Source organism: Bos javanicus, chromosome 2, assembly GCF_032452875.1.
Source record: "Bos javanicus breed banteng chromosome 2, ARS-OSU_banteng_1.0, whole genome shotgun sequence".
Taxonomy (NCBI): Eukaryota; Metazoa; Chordata; class Mammalia; order Artiodactyla; family Bovidae; genus Bos; species Bos javanicus.
In genome coordinates this window covers 92,404,373-92,417,591 of record NC_083869.1, presented here as the reverse complement: position 1 = coordinate 92,417,591, position 13,219 = coordinate 92,404,373, and positions in this window count along the sequence as shown.

The following is a 13,219-nucleotide window of genomic DNA, read 5'->3' as shown; positions in this document are numbered from 1 at the left end:
CCAAAATGGTTGTCTGAGGAGGGCTTACAAATAGCTATGAATAGAAGAGACATGAAAGGCAAAGGAGAAAAGGAAAGATATATCCATTTGAATGCAGAATGCGGTCCACTGGAGAAGGGAATGGCAAACCACTTCAGTATTCTTGCCTTGAGAACCCCATGGACAGTATGAAAAGGCAAAAAGATAGGACACTGAAAGATGAACTTCCCAGGTCAGTGGGTGCCCAATATGCTACTGGAGATCAGTGGAGAAATCACTCCAGAAAGAATGAAGGGATGGAGCCAAAGCAAAAACAACACCCAGCTGTGGATGTGACTGGTGATGGAAGCAAGGTCCAATGCTGTAAAGAGCAATATTGCATAGGAATCTGGAATGTTAGGTCCATGAATCAAGGCAAATTGGAAGTAATCAAACAAGAGATGGCAAGAGTGAACATTGACATTTTAGGAATCAGTGAACTAAAATGGACTGGAATGGGTGAATTTAACTCAGATGACCATTATATCTACTATTGTGGTCAAGAATCCCTTAGAAGAAATGGAGTAGCCAAAATAGTCAACAAGAGAGTCTAAAATGCAGTGCTTGGATGCCATCTCAAAAACAACAGAATGATCTCTGTTCATTTCCAAGGCAAACCATTCAATATCACAGTAACCCACGTCTATGCCCCAACCACTAATGCTAAAGAAGCTGAAGTTGAATGGTCCTATGAAGACCTACAAGACCTTCTAGAACTAACACCCCAAAAAGATGTCCTTTTCATTATAGGGGACTGGAATGCAAAAGTAGGAAGTCAAGAAACACCTGGAGTAACAGGCAAATTTGGCCTTGGAGTACAGAATGAAGCAGGGCAAAGACTAATAGAGTTTTGCCAAGAGAATGCAGTGGTCATAGCAAACACCCTCTTCCAACAACACAAGAGAAGACTCTACACATGGACATCATCAGATGGTTGATACTGAAATCAGATTGATTATATTATTTGTAGCCAAAGATGGAGAAGCTCTATACAGTCAGCAAAAACAAGACCAGGAGCTGCCTTTGGCTCAGATCATGAACTCCTTATTGCCAAAATCAGACTTAAACTGAAGAAAGTAGGGAAAACCACTACACCATTCAGGTATGACCTAAATCAAATCCCTTATGATTATACAGTGGAAGTGAGAAATAAATTTAAGGAACTAGATCTGATAGACAGAGTGCCTGATGAGCTATGGACGGAGGTTCGTGACACTGTACAGGAGACAGGGATCAAGACCATCCCCAAGAAAAAGAAATGCAAAAAAGCAAAATGGCTGTCTGAGGAGGCCTTACAAATAGCTGTGAAAAGAAGAAAAGTGAAAAGAAAAGGAGAAAAGGAAAGATATACCCATTTGAATGCAGAGTTCCAGAGAATAGCAAGGAGAGATAAGAAAGCCTTCCTCAGTGATCAGTGCAAAGAAATAGAGGAAAACAATAGAATGGGAAAGACTAGAGATCTCTTCAAGAAAATTAGAGATACCAAGGGAACATTTCATGCAAAGATGGTCACAATAAAGGACAGAAATGGTATGGACCTAATAAAAGCAGAAGATATTAAGAAGAGGTGGCAAGAATACACAGAAAAGTATACAAAAAAGATCTTCATGACCCAGATAATCACGATGATGTTATCAGTAAACTAGAGCCAAACATCCTAGAATGTGAAGTCAAGTGGGCCTTAGGAAGCATCACTACAAACAAAACCAGTGGAGATGATGGAATTCCAGTTTTGAATTCTATTTTGAATCCTAAAAGATGATGCTGTATAAGTGCTGGACTCAATATATCAGCAAACTGGGAAAACTCAGCAGTGGCCACAGGACTGGAAAAGGTCAGTTTTCATTCCAATTCCAAACAAAGGCAATGCCAAAGAATGCTCACACTACCGCACAATTGCACTCATCTCACACGCTAGTAAAGTAATGCTCAAAATTCTCCAAGCCAGGATTCAGTAATATGTGAACCGTGAACTTATAGATGTTCAAGCTGGTTTTAGAAAAGGAAGAGGAACCAGAGATAAATCGCCAACATCTGTTGGATCATCAAAAAAGCAAGAGAGTTCCAGAAAATCATCTATTTCTGCTTTATTCACTATGCCAAAGCCTTTGACTGTGTGGATCACAATAAACTGTGGAAAATTCTGAAAGAGATGGGAATACCAGACCACCTGACCTGCCTCTTGAGAAACCTGTATGCAGATCAGGTCAGGAAGCAACAGTTAGAACTGGACATGGAACAACAGACTGGGTTCCACATAGGGAAAGGAGTACATCAAGGCTGTATATTGTCACCCTGCTTATTTAACTTATATGCAGAGTACATCATGAGAAATGCTGGTCTGGATGAAGCACAAGCTGGAATCAAGATTGCCAGGAGAAATATCAATAACCTCAGACACGCAGTTGACACCACCCTTATGGCAGAAAGTGAAGAGGAACTAAAAAGCCTCTTGATGAAAGTGAAAGAGGAGAGTGAAAAAGTTGGCTTAAAGCTCAACATTCAGAAAATGAAGATCATGGCATCTGGTCCCATCACTTCATGGCAAATAGATGGGGAAACAGTGGAAAAAGTGTCAGACTTTATTTTTTTGGGCTCCAAAATCACTGCAAATGGTGATTGCAGCCATGAAATTAAAAGACGCTTACTCCTTGGAAGGAAAGTTATGACCAACCTAAACAGCATATTAGAAAGCAGAGACATTACTTTGCCAACAAAGATTCATCTAGTTAAACTTTGATTTTTTCCAGAAGTCATGTATGGATGTGAGAGTTGAAGTATAAAGAAACCTGAGTGCCAAAGAATTGATGTTTTTGAACTGAGGTTCTAGAGAAGACTCTTGAGAGTCCCTTGGACTGCAAGGAGATCCAACCAGTCTATCCTAAAGGAGATCAGTCCTGGGTGTTCATTGGAAGAACTGATGTTGAAGCTGAAACTCTATTACTTTGGGCACCTACTGTGAAGAACTGACTCATTGGAAAAGACCCTGATGCTGGGAAAGATTGAAGGCGGGAGGAGAAGGGGATGACAGAGGATGAGATGGCTGGATGGCATCACCGACTCGATGGACATGAGTTTGAGTGAACTCCGGGAGTTGGTGATGGATAGGGAGGCCTGGCGTGCTGCAGTCCATGGGATCACAAAGAATCGTACATGACTGTGTGACTGAACTGAGCTGACTGAGAATGTCATTTCCCAGGGCAGCACCATGTCTGATGAATTCACTGTTGGGCCAAGTAAGGTGAAAAGTGCACACTTGACTGTTTCGTGGCATTTAATGACATAGAGTAAATGTTCAATGTTATAAATAAAATCTGATGAGAGCTAATGTTCATGGAGCCATTTGCTATATGTTGGACACCCTACACTGAAATACTGACTGATCATCTAGGCTTAGAGAGGACGAATGGAAATCTGCCTGCCCGAGTCCCGTGGTAGGTAAAGGGCATGGCCAGGATTCCATATGTCTGGCATCAAAGTCTCCCCACCACATTCCACTAGTATCAGCATCTTGGAGATGAGGGGACATTCTCTAAAGACTGGAGAGAAAGAAAAAGAACCTGACCTTCCCACCAGAACTGCTCCCAGGTGTAAAGGAAGGTGACCCTGTGGGCAGCCCTACTTGTCTCCCACCCAAAGCCCAGAATAGACAAAACTGGAATAGAGAGACATTTCTTTTAGAGCCTCATTACTCCAGCAATCTGCACCTCTGCCGTGGTGGGGCATCTTCCTGCTCCCCAGGCACTTCAGCTGCTTCTCAGAACCCACTGAATCAGCACACTCTGCTTTTGAGGGAGGGTGGCCCTACTCTACTTTCAAAACATGTAGAATTTCCACAAAGGAATATCAATCTAGAGACAAAACTCTTCAGAGCTATTAACCTCTGAGGGTTGTCATTTAGCTGAACTTTCTTTCCTTTTCTTTTTTTCCTTCCCCCAAAGCTTCCACTAGAGAAGCAGCACTCTTAATTAAAGGCATTGTCAGGGACCACAAATGCCTTTTTAGAATGGTTTCTAAACCTGAAACACCACGGGGTATGTCTGCACGTTATTTCTGAATCATAGCAAAAAGACTGAATTCTTTTCTTATATTGTGCAAGGTTTTAAATGATGTTAGTGCACTGTTCACATAACCAAGAGAGACCACAAATGGTCAGGTAGGATTCAAACAAAAAGTCCATACATCTGTGGGAAGTAGCACATGCTGTATTTTTTTGAAATATACACTCATGTACGTATATGACGGCTCTGTCTTACATTACTTCCCAAGCAATCCTCCCCACTGAAGGATTTATTAGCAGTGTTTCTCAAAGTATGTTCTGGGTCTGACTTGTATTAGAATCACCTGCATTAGATTCACCTGAGTGCTTGTTAAACAAGCAGATTCCTGACCTTCATTGCAAAATTACTAAGTTACAATCTCTTGGGGTATAGCCTTAGGATCCTTATAGTTAACTAATATCCCCAGGTGGCTTAATTCATGCCAAAATCTGAGAAGCATTGATATATAGTAGTGTAGTATTCATGAGCATCAACTTTAGGATCAGACAGATCTTAGTATAAATCTCAGTTTTCCCATCTATCTAATGATGATAATCAGTCCTATCTCCTAAATCTACTGTCAGAATTAAACAAGATGATGCAGGAGAAGCAGAGCCAAGAACAGTAAAGTGCAGAATTCAGAGCCTTTCTCCCCTGCCTTCCTGAGAGGATGCTTTATGCTGCTGATTGGCTGCTGGCTTGACTGAGCTAATTGAAGGTAAGGGGCTGCCCTTAAGAGAAAAAAAAAATCTGAAAAATGGGAAAACAAGGGGAAACCTGAGCCAGGGGACCAGTAAGGGATGGAAATTGGGGGGCAGGTGGTAGGGGGAAGTGGCAGAGACACATTGAGACAGTGTGGCAGTTTGAGGATAAAAAGAAGATGTTTAGGAATCTTTTAAGTATGTTAGATCCTAAAATTGTCCCTTTGCAATGTTTAGTGAAGAACAAAACATTGCATTTTAACACATATGTATGAAATCTAGAAAGATGGTACTGTTGCCCTATGTGCAGGGCAACAATGGAGACACAGACAGAACAGATTTGTGGACACAGGCCAGGGAAGGAGAGGGTGGGGTGAATTAAGGGAGTAGCACTGAAACATTTGCGTTATCATATGTAAAATGAGCCAGGGAAACTGTGCTGTAGGACAATGGGAGCTCAAATCCAGTGCTCTGTGACAACCTAGTGGGCGGGGTGGCGGGAGCGGGGAATGAGGGGGAGTGAGACATGTATCCCTGTGGCTAATTCCATGTTGATATATGTCAGAAACCAACACAATACTGTAAAGCAATTATCCTCCAATTTAAAGTTTCAAAAAGTGTTTTTAAAATAAAAGGTTTTTTCAGAGCACTTAGGAGTCCGTTTCTTTTTTTAGATGCATTATCTTTCAGAGACAAATCCTAACCCTAGAAGGTAGACATTAGGTTAGATAGAAGGAAAAGATAGATTGATATAGATAAGAGACCTAGCAAATGTGGGCCCAGTTATCTAATTTACACCTAAACAGTCATTTCACCTGTCTTAATTTCATGCTCTCCTGCCAAATCGCTTCAGTCGTGTCCAACTCTGTGCAACCCCGTAGACAGCAGCCCACCAGGCTCCCCCGTCCCTGGGATTCTCCAGGCAAGAACACTGGAGTGGGTTGCCATTTCCTTCTCCAATGCATGAAAGTGAAAAGTGAAAGTGAAGTCGTTCAGTCCTGTCTGACTCTCAGTGACCTCATGGACTGCAGCCCACCAGGCTCCTCAGTCCATGGGATTTTCCAGGCAAGAGTACTGGAGTGGGGTGCCATTGCCTTCTCCGATTTCATGCTCTACTCCCTTAAAAGAAACACAATTGTTCCAAACCCATTTGCTGTAAATTTCCATGGTTTTCAACTCTTTTCATTTCCATATCTATTCATCTTTTTTTGTGATTCTCCTTTCCCTTTTCCATGAATCTTTGTTGCTTTTTATCATGTCTTTCTTTTCTACCACCTTTTGGGGCAGCCTCTCTCTGTAAACTCCTAGGATTCAGCTCTATAGTGCACATCAAGTCTACAACCTGCCTTTTGTATTGCAGAAACTCTCTCAGCCCTAGGAGTGTTGTGATGTGTTTTGCTTTCTTCTTTCCTGGCAGCCATGCTCCTTGTCTCTGTAGACATGGAGTCCTGAGCTGGGACCTCTGGATGGTAGAGGGTCAATCCTGATGCCTGTCCTTTGATTTTTGCCTCTCTGAACCCTGTATATTCTCTTCATTCTTCCAGAAACTATCAATGATTTTTTTTTCTTCACAAGACCCCTCTTTCTATTGCAATACTTCTCCTTCAGCCCCTGCAATTCTGGTGGAACTGGCAATCCTATCCTTAATAGTGCATCACTCAGGGCTAGCCAATCATAGCATTTTGTCCCTCCTAAACTGCAAGGATTGGTTCAAGGTGAGCCATCTGACCCAAGTTGTGCAGGAGTATCCAATGAACTTAAATAGTTAGATACTGTCTCCTGGGATTGAGTACTGTGAGAACACTGTAAATTAGAACTACCTGCAGCTATCTTTTCTAACTCCATGGAGAAAGATACATACAACAAGAGGATAATATCTCTGGAATAACCCTCAAGCAATAAACAGTGGGAGTAGGTGAATAAATACTTTAGCTTTCTCATCATTCAGTGATATAATTCCAAGGCATGTTCTACCTTCTGTCTAAAGAGTTCCCCAGTAGATTGAGCCTCAATTGCCCACAATAGTAACTTGCTCAGAAATTCCTTCTATTTGCTTCTCTCCCTTCTGTGTCTCCCTTTCTCCCTCATAATGCCCAAACAAAATGCTTATACACAAATTGTTGTGTAGTAGGCAGACTACTACTGCCCCCCAAATGTCTACCTCCTAATCCTTATAACCTGTGAACATGTTCGATTACAAGGCAAGCAGGAACTAAGGAAGTGGAATGAAGATTGTTAGTTAGGTGATCACATTGTAGGGAGAGTAGCCTGTATTAGCCAGGTGGGTTCAATTTAATCACAAGTGTCCTTAAAAGCATAAGAGGCAATTGGAAGAAATAGATGGCACTGTGAGAAGGACTTAGCTTGATCGTGCAAGATTTAAAGCTTCAGGAAGGGGGTCATGAGCCAAGGAATTCAGATGGCTTGTAGAAGTTGGAAAAGGAAAGGAAATGGATTCTCCCTAAAATCTCCACAAAGGAATGCACCCTGATGGTGCTTTGGTCTTAGCCCAGAGAAATCCATATAGAACTTGTGATCTATGAAACTATAAGATAATAAATTATTGTTGTTTAAACAACTAAGTTTGTGGTAGTTTGTCACAGAAGCAGTAGAAAACTAATACACCTTGTCTCAGGATTTGCTTTGAGGAAAACCCAAATTTAAGATGTTAATTGCTTTTCTTATTGTTCTTGGGGTGTTCAGTCCCACTTTCCCTGATATATGATGGGGGTAAATGCTTCATGGATTTGACTGCCAAAACAATGTAGAAAATTGAGCTAATTTGGAATAATGTCTGGCTAATTACATTAAACCTCTGTTTCTTTGGCAGAGGAACCCTTACCTTGGAGCGCCAAAGAAGTCTCAATTGGGTAACAGTTTTAATTAGTCCAGCTCTCTCTCCTATCCAAAGCCTGGTTCTGCATCTGTTGCTATTTCTCATTTAAAACATGAAATATTCTAAATATTCCAGAATTAGAAATAATTATTGCTGCAGACACTGGAGGGTTCAAGCTATTACCTAGATGCAAATAGTTTCATATTTTACTGTAGAAGAAATTATTTCTAGCATTAGAAATAATATAACATTACTTCAGATCTCCTAACACAGTGATACTTTAAAGTGAAAGCTCTGGAAATGAACAAACCTAACCCCCTTATTTATTTATTTTTTAAAATCCTCAAAGTATTGGCTTGTCTCATTTTCTTAGTCAAAGCTTGCTTCTCAGTTTTGCCCTGCTAATGACCTCAGCTCTCTCTTGATGCTTTAGGACCAAGGGCTCTTTGATTAATCATTCTCTGTGTTAATATCAAACAGCCCTTGCATTCTTCAAACAGATCACTGCTTCTGTTAAATAATGCCCTAAATATACAAAGCAGATAAATGATGACCATTGAGCCAATGGGAACAGAACTGGGCTCTAAGACTGCGTTGCAATTATAATGAAAAGACACATAACTGATGAGTTCCATATCCGAACTTAAAATGATTTGTGAAGCATAAGATCAAGAGAAATACAGACTGAGGTCTCAAGTTGGACTTTCTACGATGAAGTATAGACTGGGGGTAGAAAGCATTTTAAAATTGCTTGGTGTGCTTGTGTCTCTGTGTATTTTTTTTTTTTTCCTTTGAAATGGTTAAATGCTTCAAGGAGTAGAACCTCTTTGGGGGGAAAAGGCCCAGCATGATATGTATCAGGGTTTTATTTCATTCCAGTCTCTTGCTTATTTTAATTTATGAGGTGTGGAGAATATTAGTTTTTTCGATGATTTAATATTTTACATTGTAAGTGATCTTCTGCAGTCAGTTTGTTAATTAGATACTGCAGACGGGTCGCTTAATATTGTGTGTTGACTCTGCGGGGAAAAAAGGAAGAGAGAATATTTCTGATAGGCAAAAAGAACCCACCACACGTCATCAAAGTTCTCTTACAGACTATGTGTTGGAGGTGCTTTGCTGTAAAACAAATTATATTTTGCCTTTAAAAAGGCTCCCTGAGAGCACTGGAGATAATTGGAACCCTCTCTTGCTTTGCTTCTTTAGAAGTTTTCTGGAACTAGGCAGGAAAAGAAGACTGGAATCTGAGGTTTTTTATTTAAATATAAAACCATGTCAGGGAGAATTAAAACACTTTTGCAAATCTGGAATCCATTGAAATACACTGTCCTGTTTTGATTTCCTTGGAGGGCCCACACTGAAATGGTGGCTTTACATGATTTCCTACTGGCCCTGTCCGCAACACCAGCACCTCCTAAAGAAAAAGGATGCAGTCTACCAGCGTATTAGTTTTGTTGTTGTTTAGTCATCCAGTCATGTCTGACTCTTTGCAACCCCACGGACTGTAGCCCTGCCAGGTTCCTCTGTCCATGGGATTTCTGAGGCAAGAATACTGGAGTGAGTTGCCACTTCCTTCTCCAGGGGATCTTACCAACCCAGAGATCGAACCCGAGTCTCCTGCATTGTAGGCAGTTTCTTTTCCACTGAGACACCAGGGAGGTCCATTAATTATGTGCTTAGCTTTTAATTTGGATAACTTATGAATGGGGACAAACTGACATGTAATGTATAGACGTGTTCTCTTCTACTCCTACCAGAGAAAGCGGCTATTGACTGGATCCTTTGATTAGTGTCTACTCTATGGGTTGGCTTTATCAAAACTTTGAAAAGCCAGGAAGCTCACCAACAGTGTGCTTTGTCACACAATTCCATTACACACACCTTATTTTTGCTTTGTGTAAAATTAGTGTGTACAACACCAGTGAGATATTTTTAGTGATATTCAAAATATGTTGTAAAGTCAAAAGACAAGTAAATCAGTAGTTCATTTTAAGATGAGTTCAGGTACGTGAAACAGAAGACTAATATTTTTTTTAATAAAATCCCTACTGTAGGAGTCCAAGTCACTTTCATAAGCAACCCAACAATAACGAATTATTCTATGACATGTCATAACGCTTTTGAACAGGTTTTCAGCTGTGCTTTGTAAGAACAAAATGGTGGCACATACAGGTAGTATGGATAAGAGAGTTAAAAATCTTTCTTTGTTACAAACAGAAATAACCTGTAACCTCATAGCCACCACACGATTTTTTTTTAATTCTTTTTTTTTTCTTTATTTCTGTTTTTTGTCTGTTTTAATTCATCTGTAATATTTGAATGTTCAACTCATTGCCTTTCTTTTCTGAAACTAAAGATAGTGATATTAGCATATGATTAGTAAGAAACTAAGGAAAAGGAAGCCCACTCCAGTGTTCTTGCCTGGAGAATCCCAGGGACAGGGGAGCCTAATGGGCTGCCGTCTATGGGGTCGCACAGAGTCGGACATGACTGAAGTGACTTAGCAGCAGCAGCAGCAGCAAGAAACTATTTTTTCCATAAAATAGTGCTTTCCAAAGGCAAAACAATCAAAATTTGCTATTATTTCATTTGGGTTTTATGTGCCTGATACAACTCTAATTTAAAAAATAATTGAAACTGTGGAATTGAGTTTATATTTATATAATCAATAAAAATGAAAATTACATATATGTTTCACAGATTCAACTATTTCTTAAGATATCACATATATATGTATACAAATTGTAGTGCTAGTGATACGATTTTCATTTTTATTTATTTTGTTAGCATATACCCTCATTATTATTATACAGTATTTAATTAAAAATATAAACTTTAATAAAAACATATACTCTGAGATATTTTCCCCTTGTCATGTTATGACATAGCTTCACAGATGCACTTTTTGACTCCTTCAAGAGTTTCCTCAGAGGTGAGAAAAATAAGTGCAACTAAAAATGGAGGACATGTTTAAGAACTCAGTGGTTAGTGAGTCACTTTAGAACATAGGATGATGAGACACAACTATACTCAGGATTCTCTCTCCTGAAAACAAAGCCAAACAAAACAAAGAATGCTTCATCCCCCTTCCTAGAAGTAATGGATAAAACAGAAATAATATCCAGGGTTGAATTCTGAATGCCATTTGGCGCACAATGGTTATTCAGCAAATGCTGTTTATTGGTGACAGTATCAGGAACTTCACAGAGCATCAGTTGCAGTTTCACCCACAGAACAACTTTTCACATTCAACAGAGAGTCATAATATATAAATAAAAGGTTGTCTCACTCCTCCAGAGACAAGCATTTTGCTCTCTTAAATGTGGGATTCGTTTAAACCTCAAGGCTCCAATTAACTCTAATATATTGATCTAGCATCCCTCTATGGAAATGTATCATGTACTTGAAATATATATTTAATATGGTAATATCCTCAGCCAAGCATAGCTCTAAAGTCACTATCTTTTTTTTTCTGTTCTATCTGCTATTTAATTTCATTATGATTTCTAAAAATTCTCTGGTAGTGTACAGCTGCTCCACTGTTAATAGCCTTGAAATAGAAATGTGTTACTTTGCTTAGTGAGAGACATCTGCAAATGGTAGAAAAACAAAATCATTTTGATATGATTAATACAGGAAGATGGTTATTCGTATTTTTTATGCATGTCGTTTAAACTCGAATATGTTTGCCTTCCAGCCATTTTAGATATGTTATTCTGATCTATGATTTAAATATGTGATGCTTTTAGGATCTACATAAAAAAGAAGACTGTTTGCCAGCTCATCTAATACCCTACTGCTGCTAGTTGGCTGGGGTTTTTGAATGTCACAAACAGAGCTTTGATATGGTACCCATGGGGCTCTTTATTCAGGATGATGTAAATAACTACTCCCAACATTTGGTCCTTCTTCCATCTTTGATCATGTCATCTTGAAATTTGCCCTTGCAATGAGCAAGAATCTTTACTTTCACACTAGAAGAGCTCATACTATATTTGAAAATGTCAAAGCACATAAGCCCTAGGAGGGCAATAGGACAGGTTCAAAAGTTTGCAGGTCGATGGATTATTTGAGGCTTAGAGATCACAACGAGAGAGAGTATGCCTTCTCTCACTCCCTCAGTCTTGCAAATCTTTTGTTACGTCATAAATCTTTCCATGTTCCTTCCCCTGTTCTCCAGGCATTTCACAAGTGGTCAGTCTTGGTCTCAGATTTACACAAAGAGGCCTGGAACTGACCTCACTGGAGGGCACAATTTATGTGGTAGAGCCAGTGACCGAGTGTGGAATGCGATCCAGCCCCCTTGTCATGGCGGCTGAAATGCTCCCATCAGACCCTTCTTTCTCACTGGTGATTCAAGGCATCTCAGTGCTTAAAGGGACCTTGGAATTAACCTCCTTCAGCTCCATCCTTTCCCAGATAAAGACAAAAACTCAGGTGAAGTGATTTTTGTGAAGGTTATACACCTTCCTCTTTCCTCTCATCCTGAATGACTGCCCCTGCAATCTCTTTAAGAAGGTGTAGCCTATGCTTCTGCCTGGAGCCCAGAAGCATTGACTATAGAGACCTGAAATCCTAAGGGTTCATATGGCAAGAGAGTAAAACTCTGCCATCCTTAGTTGGTCTTCCTAGAGCCATTAGAGGGCCTACTGGGGATCTGTAACAAGGCTAGGAGACCTGGGAGTAGTTCCTCCTTGCCCCATAAGTCAAACCCAACAGATTTCACAATGAGCAAATAAGATGTTCAAGTGTTCTTGAATCTCCACCCAATAATGCTGCTGCTGCTGCTAAGTCGCTTCAGTCATGTCTGACTCTGTGTAACCCCATAGACGGCAGCCCATCAGGCTCCCCCGTCCCTGGGATTCCACCCAACAATGAGCATTCCTCAATTTGGTATATGTTACAACTGGCACTTCAGACCAGCAGGGAAAAGATAAAAGACGGGATATTTAATAAATGGTGTTGGTACAAAAAGGTAGGCATTTAGGAAAAAAAAAAAAATTCAGTCTTTACCTCCTACTCTGTGTGATGATAAATTCCAAGTGGATCAGATATTTTGATGTTAGAAATAAAACTATAAAATTACTGAAAGAATCTGGAAAATTTTTAATCCATGGTATGGAAAGATTTTTAAAAAACTAATCCAAACTCCAGAAGTCATAAAAAAATTGATGAATCTTTATACATACAAAAATAAAAGCTTCTATATGACAAATACACACACATAAACTAAGTCCAAAGCTATCTACAAACTACAAAAAAAATTGCAACTCATGTATAAACAAGGAGCTAATTTCTCCAATAGATAAAAAGTTTCTACAAATAGAGAAATAAAAGCCCAACAAGCTGATAGGAAAATCTGGGCAAAAGATATAAACAGTTCACAGAAAATGAAATATGAATAGCTCTTAAACATTTGGAACTATGCTCGACTTCACTCATGATAAAAGATATGCAGATTAGAACTACATTGAGATACCATTTTTCTCCTATCAGGTTGGCAAAAATCCACAGATTCGATAACACACCCCATTGATGAGGCTGTAGGAAACAGACCCTCCCATACATTGCTTGTGGGAGTGTATGTTAGCATAACCCCATATGGAGAGCAATTTAGCAAAATC